The sequence below is a fragment of the Choloepus didactylus genome, chromosome 20, assembly GCF_015220235.1.
Source record: "Choloepus didactylus isolate mChoDid1 chromosome 20, mChoDid1.pri, whole genome shotgun sequence".
NCBI classification, from domain to species: Eukaryota; Metazoa; Chordata; class Mammalia; order Pilosa; family Megalonychidae; genus Choloepus; species Choloepus didactylus.
Window position 1 is genome coordinate 61959377 of NC_051326.1, and position 27685 is coordinate 61987061.

A 27685-nucleotide genomic window follows, 5' to 3' on the forward strand; every position below is an offset into this window, starting at 1 on the left:
TTAATAGTCTTCATTTGTTGAGTTCTTTTCTCTCTTACTGGCACTTTGCTAAGCAGCTTGCCTGCACTGTCCTCATGTTCAACCCTCCCAAGACTCTCTGGCTAGGTGTGGTTATTTTCCATTTGCCAGATAAGAAATCAGGTTCACATGGAAGTTAAGTAACATGGGTAAGGTCACAGCAGCAAAGTTAGAATTTGGGCCAAGATCTACCTGATTTCAAAGGTTGAGCTTTGAAATCCACTATGATGTTAATGAAAGCCTTATCAATGGAAACATGGTGACCAGAGTTCACTATATTCAGAGCTCAGGAGTTTTGAGTTAGGTCTCATTTTAAAAGATAGAAACAAACTGACCCAGATTAAGGATCATGATCTGTCAGAAACCGTTGAAGAAACTGTAGTTTTAACTGGCAAAATAAGAAATTTAAAGGATAGTGGATAGAAGCCTTAGAATTTTTGTATCAGAGTCTATCCTCTGAAAGAAAATTTAGACTTTGTTTGTCTATTTACTTTCTGCAGAAGTCTGAAGAAAGAATGCAAATACATATTTGGAGCCACTCTAAGAAGAAACTTTGTGACCATTCCAGCTGCCCGTCAATGGAGTGGCTACTTTAAGAACTGATGAAGTTTTGAAATAGTTACTAAATTTTTTCAATATTTAAAACCTTTACAACAGAGTCTTGCATATAGCAAGCATTATATATATCTGCTTGTAATTTTTTGGGACTAACTCCCCATGAGACTTTGAGATCCTTGAGCGAAAGATTTAATTGATGTCCTTAGCCCCTAGGCTAAGGCTGGTGACTGGCACATAGTAGGTGATTGATACATGTTTGTTGAAATGAATATATAACTGTGAAAGGATGAGAGAGAGGCTAGACAATTTAATATGTTAAATTTGGAAAGGCCCTTGGTGGTCACCTAGAACAGTGATTCCCCAACCCACCTGCATATTAATATTAGAGAGCCTGCTAAAATTTTGGATTGTGGACCCCACTCCAAAACAGAATCTTTGGGGGCAGGGACCCAGGAATTAGAATCTGTGTCAATATTCCCAGGAATTTTCCAGCAGCCAGCCTAAAACTTTCTTCAGGTAGTCTATAGATGAGGAAACCAAAGCACTGAGAGGTTGAATTGTCTCAGTATCAGAGATCTTGAGATTGACTGAGTGAGATTAAAACCCAGTTCTCCTCATCTTCTTGACCAAAGAGGGGATGAAAATGAAACAAAATAAAGCTTCAGTGGCTGAGAGATTCCAGATGGAGTCGAGAGGTCACTCTGGTGGACATTCTTATGCACTATACACATAACACTTTTTAGGTTTTGATGTATTGGAGTGGCTGGAAGTAAGTACCTAAAACTGCCAAACTCCAACCCAGTGGCCTTGACTCTTGAGGTCGATTGTATGGCAGTGTAGATTGTGGGGGGTGGCGGTGTGATTGTGGGAACCTTGTGGATTGCACTCCCTTTGCCTGGTGTGTGGATGGATGGGTGGAAAAATAGGGACGAAAACAAAATGAAAAATAGGGTGGGATGGGGAGGGGGGATGATTTGGGTGTTCTTTTTTATTTTTATTTTTTATTCTTACTCTGATTCTTTCTGGAATAAGGAAAATGTTCAGGGATGAACTGGGGTGATGGATGAACAACTGTATGATGGTACTGTGAACAGTTGATTATGCACCATGGATGGTTGTATGGTATGTGAATATATCTCAATAAAACTGAATTAAAACAAAACAAAACAAAACAAAGCAAAAAAACACTCAGTTCTCCTGATGCCTAGGCCACTGGGTTGTGGAGAGGATTTCTGGATTGTGTGAGAAGGTGAGATAAAATGACCTCTCAGATAAGTATTCAGTCAGTCAATTAGTTAATCAGTCAGTTCTGGGATAGTTGTTGAACATCTAATAATGCTGGTTGCTATGCTCTGCTGTATGGAATGTCCAGAAAAATGAGACATTGATCATTTCCCTGTAGGAATTTACAATCTGGTGCAAGAAATAAGGCTTCTAGGCAGTGCAGGGTGGGAAGTGGCAAGGCTGGAAGTCTGCCTACTCGGCCACCATCTTGTGTCCTAAACATTGTGTCAGGAAGTCCCACTCTCCTCAAGGGGAGTCCCCCACCAGGTGGCTCCTCTTCCTACGCTTGCTTAATAAATCTAAATCCCTCTTCCACAGGAGACCACCTGCTAGGTACTTGATCTGGAATTCATTACACTGATCATTTGATTGCTCTGAGGACACCTCCTTTCCTAAATGTCATGGCACATGCAAATTTCATTCATGCCCTATGCAGTTATATAATCAATAAATATTATTGTTTGCCTATTCCTATATGAGATAACATTGACTGAGTGTCCACTATGCACCAGGAACTCTTTTAAGTTTTGTATTAATTTCTTTAATCCTATATTAAAGGAAGAGTCCCCCTCTCCATATTTGAAACAATATTTGAAGCTGAATTTATTGTTTGCTAAGCAAGGGAGAGCTGAAAATATCTCTGAATGAAACAGAAGTTGAACTTTATATATAGAGTTTTGGAGGGCATAGAGTTGGGATATTAGTGGAAATACACAAGTCAGAGGGTTTAGGGGTTGACTGACTTTCAAATTTGGAAATGTGGTTCCTGGAGTGGGCTGTGGTTGATTGGCTGCCTTTCAGATGTCGGTAGACTACAAATGGGAAAAAGATAGAATGTAGGAGTGGCCACAATGAAAAGAATGGAGAGGACAGGAAGGCAGGGGACCCAAAGTTTTTCTTGATCTAGAGACCACACCCTCAGGTTTGCCTGCCTGACCCTGTTTTAACAGTTCTTTCAGTCTTCACTATCTCTGCTCCAGCCAATGAATCGGGCACGATGTCAATTCCATCCTTGGTCATAGGTGTCCTTTGCTTGATTAGATCCAGTCTTCTCCCTGTGCTATCAAATCATAAAGACATACAGGTAACCTGCAATAGCATCTAAGAGGATCACTGGTTGGCTGGAGAAATCAGGGAGGGCTTCTTTCATTTAACAATCGAAATATGTTTATTGAATGCCTACAAACTCCCAGGCACTTTCTCAGTACTGTGGAGACAACGCTGTAACCAACCAGCAGACCCAAACTCCTGCTCTCATCGAACTTAATCTCTATTAGAGAAACAGATATTTGAATAAATAAATTCATAAATATAGATTGTATGTCACATTTTGATCACTGTTCTGAAGAAAAATAAGGCAGAGAAAGGAAATAAGAGAGGGGTGATTGCAGTTTTAAAAGGGAGGTGAAGAACGGCCTTGCTGAGAAGCTGATGTTTGAGGAAAGAGCTCAAAGGATAGTGATGAGACCAGTGAATATGGAGTTGGGTGAACTAAGAGGACAGTGATAAGAGATGAGGTCTGAGATCCAAGAAATAATGGGAGGAGGAGGGGTTTATGTAGGTCATTTTGCAGGCTTTGACTTTTAGTTTGATGAAATGAGGAGTCATTGAATTATTTTGAGCAGAGGAGTCATCTTTTCAAAGTAATTTAGGAGCTGCTGTGTTGTGAATAGTCCACAGAAGGTGAGGATCAGGGAAAGAGTGGAGGCTGGGAGGTTAGTTGGAGGCAACTGAAGTAATCCAGGCATTTTTTTTTTTTTTTTTGGTGGCTTACACTAAGGTTGTAAGAGGGGAGTTGATGAAAAGCAGTTGGATTCTGGATATATTCTTCATAGTAGACTCCCCCAATTTAACAATTTTATTATTAATCATTATAAGCAATAGCAATTAAAATGGTAGTCTTCAGTATGGGTCCTCAAACAACAACAAGAATACAGGATAACCTATTGTGGAATCTCTAGAAAGATTTTCACAACCTTGGTGAATTCAAGGGAGCTAAGAGGCACAAAATCACATCTGGTAATAGAAATAAAATGTGTCTGTCAAGAAGAGAGGCATAATATCTACATCCAACTCTTCATAGTTTGTTTTTTTAAGAGTATTTTCTCCCAGTTAATTGTATGAATTATGGGGATTTTTCTTGAATTCATTGCTGTGAAGACAATGATGATTTTAATTTTATTGCTATTCTGGTTTAAGTGGGTGTTTGACATCTTTTATTTTATTGCATGTATGTGCATACATGTGTGCATGTGTGGGAAAGAGAGAGAGGGTGGGAGAGAAGGAGAGAGAGAGACTCAGAGGAGGCTAAAGAGTTGCTGCTATTCCCTGGGCAATAAAAACCTGGAATCCTACTAATGAGGTTTTAAAAAAACACTGACTTTTCCTGTGTGCTTAATAATTGCACTGCCTGCTGAGACAACCAGGGTCCTCTGAATAATTGCCCTCTTTCCCAATTTATTTTTAGGTTCTAAAGAAAGTTTTTGGGAAAATGCCTTCAGGTGTAGAATATTGCCATCTGAGAGTTCAATTCCAAAACTCTTTGGAATGGCCCTAAAACATGTTAAATGTATCCTTTCAAGGGAAAGATAAGTGAAAGTGAAGGATAGAACTAAAATTTGTCATTGGAGCTCTGGATGACCAAACCTTCAGTGTGAGGCTGAAAGACTGATCCTTCACTGCAGATTGTGTCTTTCCCAAATCAAGAAACTTCCTGTGATGTCTTTATCTGCCCTTGTGGACATTATTCTTGGTTTCCAACATTAAAACTAAAGGGTTTATAAAGCCACAGAATTTTACCAGAACTTGTAACTTGGAGGAGAAAATGGAGTCTAAGATATAATTAATATTAACACTGTTAGAGCCCTCAGTTAGTACAGAAATATTCAAAATATGTATAGAGAGGGTCCTCTCCCCCCCCCCCACTTAATAGCCCATCACGTTTTTAATTAAATTAATTTAAAAAATTGTTTCTGGAAAATTCCATGACCAAGTGAACATATATAGTGTAAGGAGGAGAGAGATACTGATTAGAAAAAGAGAACATGATCAGATGAAAGCTTGGGACAGATTTTGGTTGAATACCTGGATTAAGTTGCCAGAATTATTTTTGTGGAAGGCTATTTTGGGTAGGCAGTAATCTTTATTCTCAGATATAGATTTCCATGTTGACTTTATTCACTGACTAGCAATTGTACGATTCTGAACATAGTTCTGCTCCATCCTTCTAACTCTGCTTAAACTTCAAGTTTGAAAAGTGTAAAGGCATTAAAGATAGATTTACACAAACCGTCATGCTGCTTAATGTTTTTTTATCATCCTCTCTGTAGAAAATGGCTGGGTAGATTTAAGGAGAGGCTGTCAGGGACAGAGCAGTATCTACAATGTAGAGAGTCATTTAAACATAGGTTTGAAATATAAAATGAGGAGCAATGACATGTTGATATCATTCTTATTCTTTAGGAATGATTTATTTAAAGGGAAAATATGATAATCCTTAAAAAATTATGAGAGAGTGTGTGCACATGAAATCAACATGGGCTTGTGTTTATAAAGATCTTTTTGTACATGATTTTGAAAAGTTTTTGCAAGAGTGAGTGAGTCCCTGGCAACGTGGAATACGACTCCCGGGGAGGAATGTAGACCTGGCAACGTGGGACGGAGAACATCTTCTTGACCAAAAGGGGGATGTGAAAGGAAATGAAATAAGCTTCAGTGGCAGAGAGATTCCAAAAGGAGCCGAGAGGTCACTCTGGAGGGCACTCTTACGCACACTTTAGACAACCCTTTTTAGGTTCTAAAGAATTGGGGTAGCTGGTGGTGGATACCTGAAACTATCAAACTACAACCCAGAACCCATGAATCTCGAAGACAGTTGTATAAAAATGTAGCTTATGAGGGGTGACAATGGGATTGGGAAAGCCATAAGGACCACACTCCCCTTTGTCTAGTTTATGGATGGATGAGTAGAAAAATAGGGGAAGGAAACAAACAGACAAAGGTACCCAGTGTTCTTTTTTACTTCAATTGCTCTTTTTCACTCTAATTATTATTCTTGTTATTTTTATGTGTGTGCTAATGAAGGTGCCAGGGATTGATTTGGGTGATGAATGTACCACTATGTAATGGTACTGTAAACAATCGAAAGTACGATTTGTTTTGTATGACTGCGTGGTATGTGAATATATCTCAATAAAATGAAGATTAGAAAAATTAAAAAAATAAAAAAATAAAACGGCCCCCTTTCCAAGGCATGGGGGGCACCCTTTAAAATACTGACCAAGGATGAGCTGTCTAAGAGACCCAGCAGTACCAACAAAATTGCAGTTTTGCAGCACTGAGTGATTAGCATATTAAAAATGGACAAGTGTGCTGTACTAACCAACATACGGACCTCTTGGAGATATGGTGGGATCTGTTACAGACCACCACAAAAAAGCAAATATTGCAATAAAGCAAGTCACACGAATTTTCTGGTTTCCTGGTGCATATAAAAGTTATCTTTACACTGTGCTGTAGTCTGAGTGTGCAAAAGCATTATGTCTGAAATAACAGTGTACATACTTTAATTAAAATGAGACACAGAAACACATGCTGTGAGCCAAATGGCACCAATAGACTTGTGTGACGCAGGTCTGTTACAAACCTTCAAATTGTAAAAAAGGCAACATCTGCAAAGCGCAATAAAGCGAAGTGCAATTAAAAAAAAAAGAAAACAAAAAAGAGTGAGTGAGTAAAAAGGGTTGAATTTACATTTCCTGGGCTTCTCCACACTACTGGATGTGAAACCAGATGATCAGGAATGGAAAACAGAAATAACTTTCTTCCTGCACAGATTTTGTAATCTAGTTCAAGGAAAAATTGAGTAATGGCTGCATACACCTAAAGGAAGAGCATACATACATTCAGAAAAACATATATTCGTGTGTGCCGTTCCTCCAAGAAAGAAACAGCTAGCTCTCTCCCTTTGAAAATTTCAACATTTACTTTCTTGAGGGTGACCAGATGATCTCTCTCAGTCCTTTCCATAATACAGATACATCAAACCCAAGATGTAGCTTTATAAAATTCAATTTGGTATTCCAATCTGAAAATGCATCACTGCTTCTTTGAGGTAAAGCAATTGGTATACAACCAGTTGCTGTTTTCTCCTATACCTCTGCGCAGACCTTCATCCTAAGAGTCAAAAATGCTAGATGACTTTGCACAAGGAAATGAAACCAGAAGCTTGCTGCCTCAGTTACATGCTTAATTTGCCAGATTCTGAAAGTTAGGAAAAATAGTATATAATTTATATTTTGAAGGGATACTTATAGCATAGAGGCAATGTTAAACATAGGTAAAATTTGAGGGGAGGCTTTTCCCCATCCTTTTTTCCAATTTCTAAATCCCCTTCATTTCACCTCACTTTGCCGTGGTGGAGCAGAGAATGTTTCTAAAGAAAAGATCTATTGGCAGTCATTTGGATTTCTTGGAAAGCTAATGAATGTTTTATCCTCTTATAGGGATGGTTCTTCTGTATGCTACCTGTCTAGTTATGGAAATAAAGGCATTATTCTTTCAACTACAGACACCATTCAACAGGGAAATGGTGTACAAGATGGTACCCTTTCTGATCATCCCTGAAAGTATACTGAATAAATGGTCACCCACTCCGTGTTAACCCGGCCCAATACGGAGGAACATGTATAATAAGGTAGATTTACTTAGCCCATAAATTTGTGAGCTTTCTGGAATTTGCCTTAATTCTGTCATGCCTTTGGGCACCATAAGAAATGGCAAACTTCAATGCCCCCAAAAGTGCCTTTATGTATTAAAAGAAGATATGTTATTTGGAGCTGGGATGCTGATCCATTTTTTTCCTTCTGCTTTCTTGCATGACTTAATTATATTATCTCTTAAACATAATTCATGTGCTTCTAGGTGATCAACAAGAGATGGTTCCAAGTAAGAAGAGTGCTGTTCTAGTGGATGGGGTCATACTGAATGGTCCCACAACAAATGCAAAAGCAGGAGAAAAGTTTGTTGAAGAAGTCTGTAGGCTAATGGAAGAGGTAGTTTTGAAGGCTATCAATGTCAACGAGAAAGTAAAATTAAAAACCTGTAAGGAATCTCAGGAATGGGAAAGATAAGTTTTTCCAAATTTGGATGGCCAGATGTAAGGGATATGGGAAGCACAAGCTTTCATGCCTCTATACCTTTGTTTCAAGGGGATGTTCAGATGCTAAAGTTTTCACGCACACACACACACACAGCATCTGCTTTCCTTGAAGGGTGCACTCTTTTGTCTGTCAGCTGTCATTTGTTTGGAGATTTGCTGAGGCCCCAGCTGTTAACCAGGTGAGGCCATGAGGCAGGGGGATGGAGCCTCAACCGTTCTTCCTTCAGCACTCCCTGCCCTCCAAACCCCAAGAATTCACAAACTCTCTATAAAATAAGCTCGATTGTAAATGACCTGCTGATCCCATTTATATACTGCCTAAAACACTCCGTTCTCTCCATTTTTGTACACATTTTGTATGTTGCTAGTGAAAATCAAGTAGAAGGTAGAAGAGCATATGGAAAGGTTTTATTTATCTGAAGGTCTTTACCAGAATCTTGTCTGAACTTAGACTAGAACCCTTGGATTTTTACATTTGAGTTCTGACTGGCACCAATATTGATGCTAGTTTTCAATTCAGGTCCAAATTCAGGTTCAAATTGATTTTAAAACTACTATTACTAACATCCACTCTTAGGAATATTCAAAACATGCCAGGCAGTGCTCTAATGACTTCTACATATGTACTTGTGTATTTAATCTTCACAAAAACCCTGAGACATATGCTATTATCATCACCATTTTAGAGATGAAGAAGAAACTGAGGCACAGAGAAGTTAAATATCCTGCCCAAGATCATACGGTAGTAAATGTCAGAGATGAGATTAAAATCCAGGCAGTCTGTCTTCAGTGTCTATACCATACAGTTAAAATCGCTAAATTACCCTTTATCACAATGATCACTTTTCATATTGGAATTGGATTGCCAACAGATGGACATGTGGAAGAGATTGTTATTCCAATTAAATTAGCCAGAAATAAGTGTCATTTAAAAAAAGATTTTGAATGTGAAGTGGTATTTACTCTGAATTTTTGATCAAATGCGTTTGGTAAAACTAATAGGGAAATAGATTGAAATGACCTGTGAACTTGGAATAGTTATGTTCAAGGCAAAATCACTGATGGTATTTCCCATTCAGCTGGATTATATATTTATAATTGCGTATTTTCTGGTCTTGTCTGTATTTAGAAAATATTTTAGATCCTGCTTTACCTTTGAGTACACTGCTTCTCTGGTGAATGTTTTTTTTTTAAATTGGCCTTTATTCAGTCATTAAATATTAACTGTTAGCTATGGGTAAAGCATTATATTAGGCTCTGGGGGATATGAAGAAAAATGAGGTAAAGGCCCAGCTTTGAACAGAATTTACAGTCTAATTGGAAGAATAAGGTTTCACTGGAAAACAGAACACAGTTGCCAGTGAGAGTGTGATAAATGGCATGTGAATGGGGCAGACTTTGGGGATTTCACAGTGGAGTGAGCACTTTGAGCTTTGATATGGAATGTGAAGGCTAAGCATGATTCTGATGGGCAGAGAGGGGTCAGGGAGGGTATTGCTCATTGGTAGGGATGTTGAAAAATGCAGAAGTTAAATAATAGGAAGAGTGTTGCAAAAGGAGAAGATGTAGTGAACATAGCTTGGGGACCTTTTGCCTGGAAAGAAGGGATCACACAGTGAGGGCTAATGGGAGATAAGATGAAAATGGGAGGTTTAACATCCTGAGTTATAAACAAAGGATCACAAATTGATCTCATTATAGGAGACATTCAGGCTATCCATGAGGTGCTGGATTGAAAGCTATGTTTTGCTTGGGGGAGGGAGGTGAAGTTTTTATGCCATTGCTAACTTGGCCTATTTTGACAAAGATCCAACGTCATTAGAAGGCAGCCTGCGAATATATCTCATGCTTAGTGAGACCATTACTTCTGGTTGCTTTCTTCAACTTTACAACTTTGCTCAGCTTCCTTGTTTTTCCCCCTTAAATTAAGGTACAATTTACATTCAGTGAAATTTACCCTTTTTGGTGTACAGTCTTATGCATTTTGACAAGTACATAGAGTTATGCAACCACCACTGCAATCAAGATATAGAATAGTTCCATCACCCCTGTTTCAGTTTCCTGGCTGCTAAAACAAATACCATGCTGTAAATTGGTTTAAACAATGGGAATTTATTGGTTCATGTTTTTGAGGCTAGAAGTCCAAATTGAAGTATCATGAAGGCAATGCTTTCTCCCAGAAGACTATGATTTTCTGGGCCTGGCGGTATAGATCCTCTGTCCTTGGCTTTTCTGTCTCATGGATGCACATGGTGACCTCTTCTGGCTTCTCTTCCAAGTTCCATTGACTTCCAGCTCCTGGCTGCTTCTTCAGGCTTCTCTCTGTGTGGTCTTCCCTAGAAGCCTTCAGTAATAGGATTAAGACCCATCCTGACTGAGTTAGGCCACACTTTAACTGAAGTAACCTCATCCAAAGGTTCTGTTTCCAATAGGTTCATACCCACAGGAGGGGATTAAGATTAAGAATATGTTTTTCTGGAATACACAGCTCCAAGCCACCATCAAACCCAACCCCCACCCCCCAATTTCCCTGTTCCCCTCTATAGTCAATCTCTCCTCTCATCTCTAGCCCCCAACAACCACTCATCTGTTTTCTGTCTGTATTTTTTGCCATTTCCACAATGTCATATAGATAGAATCCTATTGTGAGTAACCTTTGGAGACTTGCTTTTTTCCTCCACAAAATGGATTTGAGATTCACCCTTCTTTTTGCATTCCTTTTGATTGTCTCAGCCACTTTTGATTTACCTCTGCCTATCATGGTTATAATATCAGGGTTTAATTTCATACCCTTTGCACAACTCAATATTTCCTCCTGCTTCCCCAACCACCCACCTCCCAGGCTTTTCAACCCCTGGCTCCTCCGCTATCTCTCTCCTCCCCTCTTTTTTTGAATTTAGCAGCCAAACTTTTTAAAAAGTGTCTACACTTCCTCCCTCCATTTCCTCACCTCCTACCTCCTCACTTCATGGCAATCTGGCCTCTCTAAGTCAAACTACTTTTGCCAAGAACACCTACTTGTTGATAAACCCCATGAGCACTTCTCAGTTTTTATCAAATTTGGCTTCTCAGCAGTACTTGACATGGGTGACCATGTCCTCCTCTTTTTTGTTTTGTTTTGTTTTGTTTTGTTTTAATAGCACTAAGCTCTCCTAGATTTTTCCCTACCTCTCTGGCCTACCTGCAGGTAAGCTCCTCTTCCCGTGCCTATTCCTTTGGTGTTGGTGTTGTCCTGGTGAGATCCTGAGCCTTCTCCTCTGCTCTACAGGCTCTTCTTGAACTGTGCCACCTACCATTATATTGCCCTAGGGTATGCCTGTTATTCAGAAGAGCTTCAGACCAACTGCTACTCCCCTTTTAGATGTTCTGAAGGTGCCTTAGACTAAATACACTCAAAACACATCATCCCACCTTATCCACAACCATATTCTCCTGTTATTCTCATCACCGCTGTCAACCCATGTGTCCAAGCTAGAAACCTCCAGATCATCCTTCTCCCTCCTTCAACAGGTAATTTATTTCCAAGCTCTATTGATTCTACATTTTAAATATCTCTAGAAACTATGTACTTCACTCCTACAGCCCTACCTTTATCACCTCTCTTGCCTGGTGTATTACGGTAATCTCCTATTTCCATTTTACATGGAATCTCCACATAGCAACAAAAGCTATGGTCCAAAACACAAATGTGATCATATCACTCTTCTGTCTGAAACTTTTCAATCTCTTGCTTAGAACCAAGTGCAAACTCTGTAGCATGCCACATGAAGCCTTCATAATCTGAGCCCTGATCATCTCTTCATTCACTTTTTCATTCATTCACACGTATTTATTGAGCATCTTATAAAGCGGGCTCTGTGTTAGTATCTGAACAAACAGATCGAGAGCTCTGCTTTCATGGAGAATATGTTGGATTTAATAAATAAATGAATTGCATAATATGTTGGAAGGTGATAAGAACTATTGAAAAAGGAAGAGCAGGGCAAGTAAGGAGGTATCGATAGACATGGGGTAAGGGCAGATTGCTACTTTAAACAAGCGAGCCAGAATAGCTGTCTTTCAGGAAGTGACATTTGAGTAACATTTATTTTTAAAGTAAAAGAAGTGAAGAAGTTAGCTATGAGGATATTTGGGAAAGGAACATTTCAGGCAGAGGGCACAGCTGGTGCCAAGACCCTTGGATGGGTTATGCCTGATGTGTTCAAAAAACAGCAAGGCTAGTGTCAGGAGCAGAGTCAACAAGAAAAGGGGGGTATAGTGCTAGAGGAGACTAGCAGAGGGGGAACACGGCCCCTGCTTCCCCTGGAAGCAGATCGTTTAGGGTGTGGTGGTTTGAAGCTGTATGTATGCCAGAAAAACATGTTTTTAAGTTAATCCATTCCTGTGGGTGTGGACCTATTGTAAGTGGGACCTTTTGATGAGGTTACTTCAGTTAAGATGTGTCCTGCCTCAATCAGGATGAGCTCTTTATAAGCTGAATGAATCCAGACATAGGAGAAATAAAGCCACAGAATCAAGAAGCTGAAATCAACAAAACCCAGAAGAGAAGGGGGAGACCAGCAGATGCCGCCATGTGACATAGGAGCCATGAACCTTGAATTGTATATTTTCCCAGCCTCAAAGCCATGAGTGAATAAATTCCCATTATTTAATGCCGTCCATTTCAGGGTATTTGCTTTGAGCAGACTAGGAAACAAACACTGGGGCATTTTAAATCATTATAAGGACTTTGGTTTTTACTTTAAAGGTAATAGGGAGTCACTGGAGGTGCCTGAGCAGAGGAATGACCATGGTTTACTTTTCAAAGGATAGATCTGGCTGCTAGATTGAGAATAGACTGTAAGGGGGCAGAAGTACAATCAGAGAGACTACTTAGGAAAATATTTTCAGTATCCCACCTTAATTTCTTGCCTCTTCCTTCCTCAAAATCTATGTTTTAGCCACACCAACTTTTCTTCATTCTTCGGATGTGCCGTGGACTCCCTTATATTTCAGTCTTTATTACTTCTATTTCTTCTGCCTACAATGCTCTTTGCATTACCTCCTCCCCCAGCTTTTTTTAAAATTCAATTTTATTGAGATATATTCACATACCATACAATCATCCATGGCGTACAGTCAACTGTTCACAGTACCATCATATAGTTGTGCATTCATCACCCCCAATCTATTTTTTGAATGTTTTCCTTGTACCAGAAAAATAGAAAAAAAAAAGAATAAAAAATAGAAGTAAAAAAGAACACCCAAACCACCCCCCACCCTATTTTTCATTTAGTTTTTTGCTGCCATTTTTCTACTCATCCATCCATACACTGGATAGAGGGAGTGCGACCCACAAGGTTTTCACAATCACACTGTCACGCCTTGTAAGATACATTGCTATATAGTCATCTTCAAGAATCAAGGCTACTGGGTTACAGTTTGACAGTTTCAGGTATTTATTTCTAGCTATTTCACTGCACTAAAACCTAAAAAGGGTTATCTATGTAGTGTATGAGAGTGCCCACCAGAGTGACCTCTTGACTCCATTTGGAATCTCTCATCCACTGAAACTTTGTTTCGTTTCATTTCGCATCCCCCTTTTGGTCAAGATGTTCTCAATCCCATGGTATCAGGTCCCATGTTGCCAGGGAGATTTACACCCCTGGGAGTCAGATCCCATGTAGGTCCCCCTAACATTTGCTGAGTTTAGCCTACTCTTGTTTTATGTAACAATGTATTTGTCAGTTCCACCAGGCAATCTTCTTTAATGTTCCAAGTCTATGATATGCCCCTCATTTGTTCCAACAATATCTGCACAGCTGTCATAGCTCTTTTCACACTGAGCTGTGGATGTATGTTTAATTCGCTTTCTCTTCCCCTTGTCTGGAAGCTTCATAAGGATAGGGTCCATGCTTCTAATGTCCTCTCGATACCTGGCTCTAGTGAGTGCTCAATAAATTGTGCCATACTGAATCTCCAGGTTTGTGAATGGCAGCCTCCCGAACAACTGAAGCAGCTTCGTGATTTGGAGATGAGAGACATGGGAGAGCCACACCACAGGCTGTTGGAACTCTGCCAGGATGTCGTACGCTACAGTGTCAAAACTAGTAAGAACCTTAATTTACTTCCTTGATCTGTACCACTGACAGGTTCTTACATTTTCTAACATTTCTTAAAACAGCTGAGTATGGCAATGTTTATGGGATGAGAAACTTTGATCAAGAAACAGTAGTTTCAATGTTTTTACAATGATCTATTTAATCTTTACTTATACACAGAGCTGTTGTCAAGGCCAAAGATAAGTTGATAGGAAAATTGTTGGCTTCTGTGGTCATAGGTAAACAAAGACTATCCTCTGTTTATAATCAAAAGTATACATAAAATAAATAGTTATTTCTTATGTTGGTCCAAATTGGAGGATGATATTTTGGCTATATGGATTTGTTAAGGGATTTTAAATCTTGATGTCCCAGAATATGCTATATATATATATATATATTCAAGAGGGTATCTTTAGGATAAACAAGAAGGAATTTATTTGAAAGATACTGATTAACTCTTGGCAATTGGTAGTTACCAAGTTGTTTTATCAAATCTGGCAAGATAAAAAAACCTTGGGAAGATATAATAAAAATGGATACATGGTTAAGTTTTTGCTGTGATTGTTCACAATGATGCCATAACACTGTAAGCTTTTGTAAATATAGTAACATAATATCAGTCTTGAGGTGAAGTACTATTCCAACTTGACTGTTAATATCTGATCAACCAGTAAACAGGTTTGAAAAGTAGGAGAATATCTTTCCAAAATATGCATTTCCTGATGTGATGTAAAAGTAATCTAGTGTTTAAGACTATAGAGGCATTATGTTATATAAATTCTGACACTGAACTAAATTTAGCAGAAAGAACATAATAAAATCCTAGATAAAAATAATTGGATTATATTCCCTTGGGTAAGTTTGGTGTATGTATCAAAAACCTAGTTAGCATTTCAAAAGCAGAGATACATATCTTATTATTGTAGTGCATTTAATGCAGTTAATTCTTCAGTTTACTGGATATTTTCTATAATGTTACCATGGAAATCAATCATAAATTAACACCGAACTTAAAAAAAATCTTATTAAAATTACTCATAGCAGTGTGTGGTTTCCTTTGCCAAATCAGAGAAAGGTCTCCATGTTTAATTTTAAGAGTCATTTTCTTTGGAGATTTTTGTTTTTGTAATCAAACCCCTAGAATAAAGAGGAAAAATGAAATGAAACCAAATGCTATAAAATTGTGATGGGAGGTCACTAACTCAAATGGTTCCCAAGTACTCAAATTTAGAAAGACTCCTCCTGCCTCTTTGTTCTCCATCATGCTGGGCTTCCAATGATTGAGAATGTCACAAGTGAGCCTGGTGTTTGGTGTGAATATTCACACTGTGTAAAGCCAAGGAACCTTTATGAGACCTTTTATATGAGGAAGCTAAATAGAAGGTTGGAACTGGTCTTAAAGGCAACTGCCTTTGAAATAAGTTGAATCAGAAACTTTATGTAAGCCGGGTAATGAATCATGTCTTACTCCATCTACATAATGCCAGTCACTCTGGGTCAATCTGAAAAATGAAAAGTTCTCTCACTGATAATAGCCTACAATGTGTTTGAAATTAGGGAAACTGATGTTGATATTGTTGTAAGATAAAGGTAGCAGGCTTTGATACTTGGGCAAACAATGTTCAAATAATCCATTTTTCAAGGACATTGCTTGGTTATGAGTGGTACAAAAATGGAGCAGGTAAACCACAGCTCTTTAAAGTGTGCATGAGTTTTACTTAGAAACATTTTATTATTCAGTAGAACAGGCTATGAGATGGGTCTTCAACCATTCTTCTCCTTGTTTATGATTAGATTTTGACTGTTTCCTTTTTAATTGAGGTATAATTTACCTTCAGTAAAGTGTACCAATCCTAAGTGCTCATCTTGATGAATTTTGGCATATCTGTGCACATGTAACCAGCCCCCAGATCAAGTTATAGAACATTTCCAGCACTCCAGAGGCTGCCTCAAGCCCCTTCCCAATCAGTGATTTTTTCCGAAAGGTACCCACAATTCTTACCTCTCTCTCCATGCATCAGCTTGCCTGATTTTCGATGTCACATAAAAGGAATCGTAGAGTATTGTCCTCTTTTGTGTCTGGCTGCTTTCACTATCTGAAAGATTCATTCATGTTATTGCTATAATGGCACTTTTAAATTTTCCTTTTTATTGCTGTGTAGATAAATACTCTGTTTTAAAATTTACAAATCATTCAAGATTTTTCAACCAGTTGTATGCTGGACTTGATTACTACTCCTTGGTGGCTCGATTTATGATAGAGGCATTAAACCCAAGTGTGTAAGTGTCATGTTGCTGGAATTTTTCACTGAACCTGGAGTAGAGATGTTTATGAGTAAATGAAATTTTGTTTCATGAATTTATATTTAATGGATTCATTTCTGCAGTGCTATCACAAATAATGATATAGCCTTATGATGTTTGGTAGTATTCAAAGAACTGTTGATTTGTACAGTGGTACTGTGAGATGGGTGAGGTAGACACTGTATCTCCAATTTCAAAGATGAGTAAATTCATTAACCAATTATTTATTCATTCCTTCATGAAGTGCATATCTCTGATAAGTGCTAGAGACACACTATGAATAAAAACACACCTTGACTCTGCCCTCATGAAGCATAAAGCCTGGTGAGAAAAAGAGAAATGCTAATCAAAATGAATTTTAAAAAATGTAAATTCAAACCCTGATACTAGGTAGAGGTGCACCATGCTATAAATATAAATGGGACAATTTTTTCTACTTGGAGCCAAGGCTTTTCCAAGGAAGTGATAGCTGAGGGATGAAGAATGAGTAAGAATTAGCTAGGCAAAAAGGTGAGAGATGAGTACCAGAGGGAGCAGCATGCACAATGGCCCTGTGGCAGAAGGCAGCATGGCGTATTCTGTGACCTGAAAGGCCAGTGAGGGTGTAGCTGAGACAGCTAGAGGAAGTATAATGGAGGGTGAGGCTAGAGAGATAGATAGGAGCCAGACATGTAAGGCCCAGTGGGCCATGTTTATGAGTTATTCAAAGTACAATGGAAAGACATTGAAGTGTTCTAAATCACTGAGTGCCATTTGGAAAGTAGGTTGGGGGGAATGTATTGGGACAGCATTGCCTTTGTCAGATAAGAGATGATGTAGTTTGGACTGGGACAGAAGTTGTGGGAATGGAGAGAAAAAATGTATTTAGAAGGTAAAACAAAAGGGACTGAATGATATGTTGGTCTTTGGAAATGAGGACAAGGGATAGATTTCTGGGATACTGCCTGGGTTGTTGGCTTTCATAGCTGGGTGGATGGTCATGTCAGTCACTGAAATAAGAAGCACTGGGAAAGGGGCCAGTTTTTAAGTGTGTGGTAGAAGAGGCAAGATCAAGAATTTGATTTTCAGTTGTGGGTTTTTGAGTTTGCAGTGACTTTCAGATATCCAAAAATATATGTCAACAAAGCTGGTAGATACTTTGGCCTGGAATTCTGGTATCTATGTGGAAGGTATAAATTTAAGAGTTATTGAGAAATAGATGGTAATTGAAATTGTGGGCACAGGTGAGATCCCCAAGGTCAGTCATTCTCAATTCTGACTGTTCATTAGAATTAACTTGGGATCTTTCAAAAAATTGTTGATCCTGGGCCCCAATCCAGATGGATTAAATCTGAATTTCTGTGGGCATGTCCCAAGAATTGATATACTTACAACACTTACCAAGAAATTTTAATGAGCAGCCAGAAGGGAGAACCATTATCTGAGGATTGAGTATAGAATAAGGAGAGAAGAGGACCTAGGATTGGGCCTTGAGGGCATCCAACATTTAATGATTAGGAGGAGGAAGATGAATCTATAATGGAGAGAGAGAAGAAGGAAGCAAATCAGGAAGGGAGGCTTGGAAGACATGGAGGAGAGTGTCCAGAAGAAGAAAGGGATCAATAGCATCATGTGCTTTTGAGAGTAGTTAACCAAGGTAAAAACTGAAAAATGTCCATTGGATTAGCACTGTGGGGGTCACTGGTGTCCTTAGGCACAGAAGGTTTGGTAGAATGATGAGAGCTATCCACCAGGTTACAGTGCATAGAGGAGCAAGTTGTAGGGATGTCATGAGAGACAGCAAGATTATATTCTGGTATATCCTAAGTTTTCTGACTCCTTATCTGAGTTTTTATCTGAAATATTTAGGTAATAAATGATAATAAATAATAAATAAATAAATAAATAAGTAAATCTCTCCACTCTTAAAATTGCTTTTACTTGAGAAGGTCTCAGAATCACCTTTTGTTTATCCTTATAATCCTTTTGGACCCAGGGATGAGCATGTATTGTTATTGCCATTTTGTTGATCAGGTGATAGATGAAAAAAAATTATTGACTATGGAGACTTGTGTCCAGGTAGGTGCTACCTAGTGCCAAACTGAAAAATCCACTTGAAATGTGGCCAAGACACAAATACATTTTATATTGCCCTCTCCTCCATCTGTGGATGGAGGAGATAGGAGTCAAGCTTCAATGCAGGCTCAGTAATAATCCCAGGTTTGCAGTTTAGCCAGTTTTCAAAGAGGAGTATAATACTAACTTTTATTCCTTCAAAAAAATGAACTATTATTTCATTTATATTTACAGGTACATGTAAACTATTTTCATACTGTTGGTATTTGTAGCCTGGCTTCATAACATGGTTGAAAACAGGACCTAGCTCTTTTCTAAAATTATATAATGTCTGTAGACACATAGTAGGTGCTCAGTATTTTTTGTCTCTTTCCCAAAGCTTTACCTTCAACATGTTAAGATAATTGCATTATATTCTGCCACTATAAATTGAGTGTGTCTGCTTAACTCATGTATTGAGAGTATACATTTATTCAGATTCAATTTAAAGCAATCACCTAATTGAGAGGGAGATTATTGGTATTTAGTCACCCTGAAGTTATCTGGAGGGAGAAGAGACTCAAGCATTGTACAACATCATGACTATTGCAGACAGAGTTTCCTGGGAATCAGACTTTAGATGGGGTTTAGCGAGCAGGATGTTTGTTAAGGAGTGTCCCTGAGAGCAACACTAGTGGTTGGGAGCCTAAGGAAACAGATAGGAGTCAAGCTTCAATGCAGGCTTAATAATAATGCCAGCTGACCCCATGGAGACTGGAGCGAGAATGGCTCTTCAGAGGGCCAAGTTCATCCCAGATGTCAGGTCTTTATACTTCCACCTGCATGACTCAGGTGTGGACCACCACTGGAAGGGGTATGTCCTCGGGAAAGGTGGCTCCCTATAGATGAGGCAATCCCTAAAGGGGCTAACATGACAATAGCATTCCAGCCTCTGGTGCAAGGAATTCTTCATTGTCAGGGGATCTGGGTGCTGCCTTTGCTGTAAAATCAGTTACATGGTAAGAGATGTCCCCAAGAACTCTTCCCATTTGTATAACAACAGTCAATGTGGTAGAAGCTCTAGTTCAGGACAGGTAACCTCCAAGTACATATTGAGAGCTGTCAACATACTCATTGTAGTCACCTAATAACACCTGGTTTCCATGGCAATGACTTTTCTTTAACCAGAAACCAAAGCACATGTTAGAGAGTAAAATGACCATTGCCATGGCTAATACAGAGACTCCAGATGCACCGACTTTATCTCTCCCAATGGAATTAAAGATTCCCTTCAAATAAAATGTGATGAATTAGCATACATATCTCTAAGGTCAATAGCTACTGGCGTTTATATAATCATGACTAGCACTGTCACTGAATGCATATTTCTTTATTTCCATTGGATAAATTTCCAAAGACTCTACCTACACTTCAACGGCCACTTGGTTTAATAAAACTCTGTATGCATTTCTTGGAACACCAAAGGGATGGTTTGGCTCTAGTCATAGAAGTGAGGTGTTTTTTATATCTATCTAGTTATACGTATGAGGTGTCCCCAGTGTTTCTGTTAGTGGAAGAAGCAGTTCTGAAGAAAATGATTGAATTTATTGGCTGGAAAGAAGGGGATGGAATATTTAATCCAGGTAAGTGCAGTTAGTTATCACCATCACCCTTCTATTATAAGCATCTAAAAACTATCTTACTCATATTCTAAATAAGGAACAAAGATTCCTTTCAGTTTTACATATTACAAAAAGTTTGCATATTAATAATACTATTTGATGAGAGCATAGCTTGTGTCTCTCTAGAGAGCGATAATAATATTTTGGATAAATGCTACTTATTTGGATAAATGGTCACACAAATGAGATTTCTACAATTTAGTATTTCTATCTAACACAAATGAGTTTATCTGTTGTTGGGGGTTTGGAAGCGCTACAATTAAGTCCCTCTGTTTTACTTGAGAAAGTTTCTGTATCACATTTTGTTTATTCCTATAATTTTTTTTTGTTTTCCTTTTTTTATTTGTTTTTGTTTGTTTGTTTGTTTTTGGAACCAGAGATGAGCATGTAATGTTGCTTCCATTTTGTTGATCAGGTGACAGACAGAAAGAAAATTATTAACTATGGAGACTTGGATCCAAGTGGGTCTTCAGGCCTTAAATCCAGAGCTCATAGATTGAAACTTCAGTTTGGAAAAACCCTGAAATGAGATAAATGGGCCAAAGTATCTCTTTTTGCTGAGATTGGAAATTGCTGGTATTGGAAATTAGGAAATGTGTGAGTGAAATATTCAGAGTGATTGGAGGGGGGGGTAGTGGTCCAGAGGACTTTCACAGGGATTTGTCATTAGACTGGAGCAGCCGCAGCCATTCATGCTTTATGTTGTATTCAGCAATCAGGGAGCTATAATTTCATATTATTTTACTTTTGTTTTTTGCAGGTGGTTCAGAGTCCAACATGTATGCAATGAACTTAGCTAGATACAAATATTGTCCTGATAATAAGGAAAAAGGACTGTCTGGGTTGCCAAGATTAGTCCTTTTCGCGTCTGCAGAGGTAAAAAATTATTCTTGATATCAGGTATAGATTTTATAAGAATGCGTCATTTAAATGGCCTTGTTCATTTGAGAACTTCTAACATGATTTTAGCCTATCTGTGTGACTAATATGTCAAAATATAACATAATATTCATTCCAAAGAGAAATCTAATGGGTTTAATTTTGTACTCTCCAGCCACCCAATTTTATACATCACCTTTATTTAAAATGTTATAACCTGTAACGTTTTTCTTCAGGAAAAAAGATCAAATTTAATTTGAAAGTGCTATCTCTTTCTGTGAATCTTCTTCTCTAAGTGTGTTTATTAGAGTATACATGATTGCTACTGATTTAGGCTATGTCCTCCTCACATTCTTTGTGAAATTGATTGCTTTGGGTGGCTAATATGAAACCTTTGCATATTCTTTTTTAAGGGAAAAAGGAAATATCCAGTAACCATGGATATCTCACACACACACACATTTGGACATTGCCGCAGTTCCCTTATCTTTTATTTTACTGCTACTGCTTCTGAGTAAAGGGTCAGCTTGTGTTTAAATGCATCTGTAAAATGCATTTAATCTAATCTGTAAAAATGAGTATATCAGTTGCCCCTTGTTTAACAATTTATCTCAAAACCCAGTGGCATAGAACTGCAACCATATATTATTGTGTGTAGGTCTCAGGATGGCTGGGCAGTTCTGCTGCTCACGACTGGGCTCCCTCAGCGTCTGGGGGTTGGCTGGCTGATGGCGATCTGGGAGTGGCTCAGCTGGGATGAGAGCAGCGATCCCCTGCCGTTCCATGGGCCGCTCAGCCTCCAGCAGGCTAGTTCGGGTGTGTCCTCATGGCAATGGCAGAGGTGAAAAAGCATGGAAATATACCTGGACTCTTGAGTCCTAGTTTCAGAACTGGCACATTGTCACTTCTGCCTCGTTTTCTTGGCCAAGTAAGTCAAATCTCTGAACCTGGATCCAAGAGGTGGAAAAATAAACTCCACCTCTTGAGAGGATTTGCTTCAGAGTCCCCCTGGCAAAGGGCACAGATACAGGAAAGAGTAAACAATTGGAGCCATTCAAGCAATTCCGCTTAGTTTAACCCAGCACCCTCACTACAGCACCGTTGGGTTGCTGTGAAGAGTCAAGATTTAAGGCACTTAAAGTAATATATCTGGACCTTAGTAGATAGTAAAAAATATTGGCTATTATTACTAAGAGAAGGGGAAATGAAAAAAAAAAATTTTGTCATAGAAGTAGAAATTGTCTTTAATAAAAAATCATAATTGAAGTTCTCATTTTCCTTCCATTAAGATGCTAAGTTTATGTCTGAGCATGAAGAAAAGAACGTGGCTCCCTTATGGCAGGGATGTCTGCCAGTCCAGGGTGGAGGGCAGCTGGGGAGATTCCTTGGAGAGTCCATTCATCATCATCTCCATCTTTCTGGAGGAAGGGAAGGGGCCGCATTTCTCCTAACAGTCCAGGTTCTTTCCCAAGACCGCAGATCAAAGAACAAGAACAAAAAACAAGCCAGCCAGCAACTCTCCAGGGCATCTGGCTATCAGGAAACCCAGAGCCCCATGGGCTGAGGAGTCTGCCAAGCAGGTTTATGAAAGTACACAAGGGGCAAAGTTTCCTTTTACATTTTAGACAGGAGTGGCCAGAAAGGATTTGTAACTACACCAATTAAAAAGAAAGAAAGAAAGAAGGAATGGAGGCCTCTTTACTGTGAAAGTTTGTCCCGTGTTTCCTGGCTGGTCTCCCCTGCACCACGGCTGGGTTCTGTAATGTAATGAGGTGGTAGAAGTAGATGGTGCACCGTAAGTGGAGTCTTCTGTGGGAGGAATTCATTTTTCCTTTCTCGGTGTGTGTGTGATTCCAGTGGGTGCCTCTCTCCATCCCACCATTGCTTCTTCCTCAGATCCCTTGCAGAAGGAGTTTAGTTCTGTACTGTCTGCCATAATTCTAGGTCTTCTATCAAGCGCTTGAAGGGGGAAAAGTCTGAAAGTTGTCTGTTACGTTTGGCTAGACGTCCATAACTTATTTTCTTTTAAGACCCAAAGTTACTTTCATATTGCAAAAGGGTCAGTTATGCTTTAGGAGGTCAGCAGTGGAAGGAAACTTGGCCACCCTTGTGTCTTCCTCCTGCCGTCTGAGCCTCGATTCAGTTAGTTCAGTGCCAGGTGCAACGTGGACATTGAGTGCTCAGAGACACCTGTAGCATGAGAAGAATGTCTGCTGATGTAGACAGCTGGGAAAGATGCTTAGTTATTTGGGATTATTATGGAGTAGAGTTTCCCTCTCGGGGTTCCCACTTTGAAGGGACCCATGCAGATCAGAAATACAAAGTCCCTTCTGTGTTTGGGTTACTGTTTCCAAGTCCAGGAAAGTTGATTAAATAGAGCCCCTGCTATCAGCTCTGTGCTTTCACTTTTGCCGTTTTCATTCTTTACTGTGTTTAAGAGATGTTGGAGTTCTCTTTCAGACCCTGGAAAAGGGGAAGAAATTCTATGGAAGCCTAGAATAGAGATTATGTTTGGGAAAGATCAATAATGACAGGTGTGGCTGGTAAATTAAGAATTAAAATAAATTGAAACTTCATGTAGTTGTGAAACCAGAACTAAGTGAACGTTACTTTTTAACCTTCAGTGGAGACAGATGCAAAATGAGACAAAATGTATTCCTTGGCTAACATGTCAGCAGAAGACAGAGCAAGAAAACTAAGGACTTGGTGTGAATTCCATAGAAAAATTACCACCACTCTGAGAGTCCTGTAGCGTTGAATGATTTCTCCCCATCCATCTGACCCAAGTTTGTGACTCCGTTCCTTTCCTTGCCCTTCCAAAGAGACTCGGGTCATAGTATTTTCATTATTTTAGTTTATGTTTTAGTGACCACCTTTACCACCTAATCCAACAAATCAATCCATCATTATGTTTCAAAAATGAATTAAAGAAGGCTATGTTTCCTAGATGGTCTAAATGCTATTTTAGCCTTTTGCTATACTTCCCTCATTTTCTTTTTGATGTTTGGTCTTTGGCCCAGTGCTTATTTTCCTATATTGTTTTATTAGGTGGCCTTACTTTTCCAGTTTTTATGCTGCCCCAGATTAGCTAGGTTAATTACTCGCCCCTGTCTCATTCCATCAAATGCAGTATATATGCACCCAGCACTGAAGGTGCTTTTGCATAGTTGAGGTTTTGGGTGTAATTCAACTGTTGATGGAGAGCTGGAATATCACGACAGAGACCCTTATACTGTCACCATTTCCAGGTAGCCTCTCCATTGCCTAATGGGAATCCAAGAGAGGGGATGTTTGGAAAAAAGTAGTAAAGTGATCGCCTGTGGCTTGATTAGCACTCCTGTATGAATTCCTTGGGTGTGCAGAAATCCCAGGTTTGTAAGATTCCTGGAAAATTCAAATCACTTTGGGAACCAGCATGAAGCATCATTGTTGTCTACCGCTAAAAAGTGAGGGTGACAAAGGAACTGTTCCTTCCCAGGTCAGTGTGCAACTGGTCTAGTCACTTCTAGTGGGGCCGGGACTAGGGTGAGGCCAATGAGGTGTCTAGGGTGCAGATCTCAGGGTCGTGCCTCCTTAAATTTTGCACCTTAGGTGCCTCACTTGCCTCACCCTAGAGGGCCCTGCTCTCCAGGAGTGACTGAGCTGAGTTTTGATGTTACTTCAGCGTTCTCACAGGTATTCTTAGGGTGGCACGCAGAGCTCGAAGCCGGAAGCAGTTCGCCTGGATTCTGGTTCTGGTCTCTTCAGGGATGGAACCAACTGGGTGCCCTTGGAGAAGTGCCCTGGAGCTTCCTTTTCTTCATTTCCTAACGTGCAATATATATAAACTCTGCCCTTTCTACCACCTGGAACTAATTTGACCATTGAACTAGTCAGCACTGGAAGAAGTCCCAGTGTCCAGAGCCCAATCCAAATTAAGGGAAAAGCAGCAGTTCTTTGAGAAACGCAAGGTCATGTAAAAAAAATCCTTGCTGAAACCAGAAAATAAAACTTCGGCTCAGTGCTTTCTTCCATGCAGGCACTTGCTGTTTTATGTTTGTAGAAATGAAAGCCCGCTGGGAATTTTTAATCTTTTGTAGATGAATCAAACCTAGGGGGAGGTTGGGTCTTAGAATGACTGACTTCTCTTTTGCAGTGATGGGAACAGCCACCCTTTGTCTCTAAATGCACTTGTTACTTCTGAACTCCAGCCTTCTAGGTTTTTCCTTTCCTGGAAACTACTCGGCATGCCTGAAGCATTACTCTTTTTGTTTTTTCCCCCCTTTTAGAGATCTTTTCCTTCTCTGATGCTTTCAGATGTTTAGACTTCAGCTTTGCCGACTTTTTTATCTGTCCTTACCCATTTGAGATTGACGTTGGGCTATATTTTGCCCTGAGGTACCTAAAGATAGCTCGACTGAAGCTATTTTATTCTGATTGCAAGTTTTTTATTCAGCAGATCCATTGGTTGGGAATATTTTTCTCTTTCTTAGAGGCAGAAAACTGTGATTTTCCTTATAGGGTGTTGTCAATGGGGTAGGCTAGTATTTATCATCATGAAATCAATAGCTATTTGGTTGCCAGAGCCCAAATCTCTGGTGAGAAATAATTCATCTTAGCTGTGCTACCTTAGCTATGCTAGGCATGTTACCTCAAACCAGCACAGGCTTATGTAGCAAGCAGAGAATTAATTACATTTTCATGTTCATTATTACTCTTCAACATGCATATGTTCTTGTAATAACCTGAGATGAATGCATCCTACAGGCATTTTGGATCTGTCTTATTTGATATTTGGAAATTAATTATTTAGGATGGTTTCATTTCTCCCGATGTTGTTACTTTTACATTTATTTTTATACAGTTTTTTTTTTATAAAGAGTTCCCAATAAAACCCTCTTGACAAAAGACGAAAAAAATTACCACATTTGAGGGAATACATCAAGTTAAATGTGAAGACTTGACTACTCTTTTAATGTATTCATACCTACAAATTAAATTACTAAGGTTTTTTTGGTACAATAATGTCCTTGAGCACCTTCATTTTTCTAGCATGAAAAAAGAATTAATTGACCACCTGTCCTTGCTAATATATAAAAAGCAACATTTCCAATGTTGAATGCTAATTATTTTATAGGCTTTTTGCATGGGGCGGAGGGGAGGTCCGACAATCTAAAACATATACTACTACTTGCCAATTAAAAATAGACCAGACCTAATTCCAGAACCATCTATTAATTTCATTCAAGCCACTGCTGAGTTAAGCAGTGTGTTTATAATTTATTACTTTTGTTATGATTTTAACCATATTCCTATGTGTATCATTTCAGTCATGCATTCAATATTAAACAAGATTTGTCAAATGTCTGGTCAGTATTTCAATCCTTATTTGCTGTTGTCAATAATTGTATTCTTCTCTGGTTGGTGACTGCAATCTTTGATTAAAAGTCTAGCGATAACCTTAAAGGGTTTCAAGTCAGCAATGGACTAGATTCTAAGTTTTTGCTAACACTGAGTCAGTAGCATAGAGAAACTTTTCTTTTCTTAACATTGTATAGAACAGCCTCCCCTGACCGAGTGTGTTCCACGTACCAGCTGTATGCTGAATTTCTGTAACAAGCCTATGAGGTAGGCTTTATTGCCATGCCCACTCGACAGATTAAGAAACTGAGGCTTAGGGAGTGTGTTATTTGCTCAATATTCCATAGCTGTTACTGGTAGAACTTGGAGTTAAATCCTTGTTTCTCTGCCCCAAAGTCAACGTTCTTAACCATTATACTAAGGAACACAAATAAATTACTGTTTTCTTTTTCTTTTATGCAGTAACGTTCCTAAGATTGGGCTCAGTCACAATGACTTATACCCAGTTAAATAATAAGCAATACATTTTCTGTGCTGTATATTCATGTCTCTCTCTTCCCCCATTGCCCCTTTAATTCAGTGTCATTACTCCATGAAGAAGGCAGCCTCCTTTCTTGGGATTGGTACTGAGAACGTTTGCTTTGTGGAAACAGATGGAAGGTAATGGGGACAGGATCTGGAAACCTGGTGCGTGGAGGGGGCAATCCAGACTCTTTAAAAAGCAGTAGTGTTGTCTATTAACTACTAAACATAACTGAAAGTCTCTAATCTGTGTCCTTTAGAGGTAAAATGATACCTGAGGAACTGGAAAAACAAGTCTGGAAAGCCAGAAAAGAGATGAGATGGGAGAAAGAGAGAGGGAGAGAAAATGTATGTATGGGTGAGAGAAAGAGAATGACAGGGGGAGCACACAAGCACAGCCAAACCCATTTCTCTGTGTGTGGGAGAGAGAAGAGGGCCTGTTGAAGTTAAAAAGGGAAATTCATTTACAGATGTTCTATTTCCAGGTGCTTGACTCTCCGTGTTCTATGGTGTTTCTTGGATGTTCTCATTACCAGGTGGCTGGAGCCTATTAAAACATTGACATCATGGTATTCAGGATTCTTGCCTAGAATTAGCCCTGAGGAAGAAACCAGCTTCTCCAGCAGGTCCCAGCATCCACTCTCCTACATAACTCTGCAGGTCAAACCAATTGCCAGGAAGTATCAAATCTGAATTCCCATTGCTTGAGAAGGCAAGCTGTGGCCCTGGTCACCTTCTGCACTCCAGAAAGGGCTGGCCTGACACCTGCTTTTTGGGTGGACCATTCTCTAAAAAGCAGCTATCTTGCTCTTGGTGAGCAC

The 27685-nt window shown here is 39.2% G+C and overlaps 1 long non-coding RNA gene across 1 annotated transcript; it reads left to right on the forward strand.

The window, feature by feature from the left end:
• The first annotated feature begins 14075 nt into the window (after positions 1-14075).
• LOC119516921 lies at positions 14076-27173 on the forward strand. The gene is made up of 3 exons (XR_005213403.1): positions 14076-14109; positions 26923-27002; positions 27125-27173. It is a non-coding gene; the product is annotated as an uncharacterized LOC119516921 (long non-coding RNA).
• Positions 27174-27685: the final 512 nt, after the last annotated feature.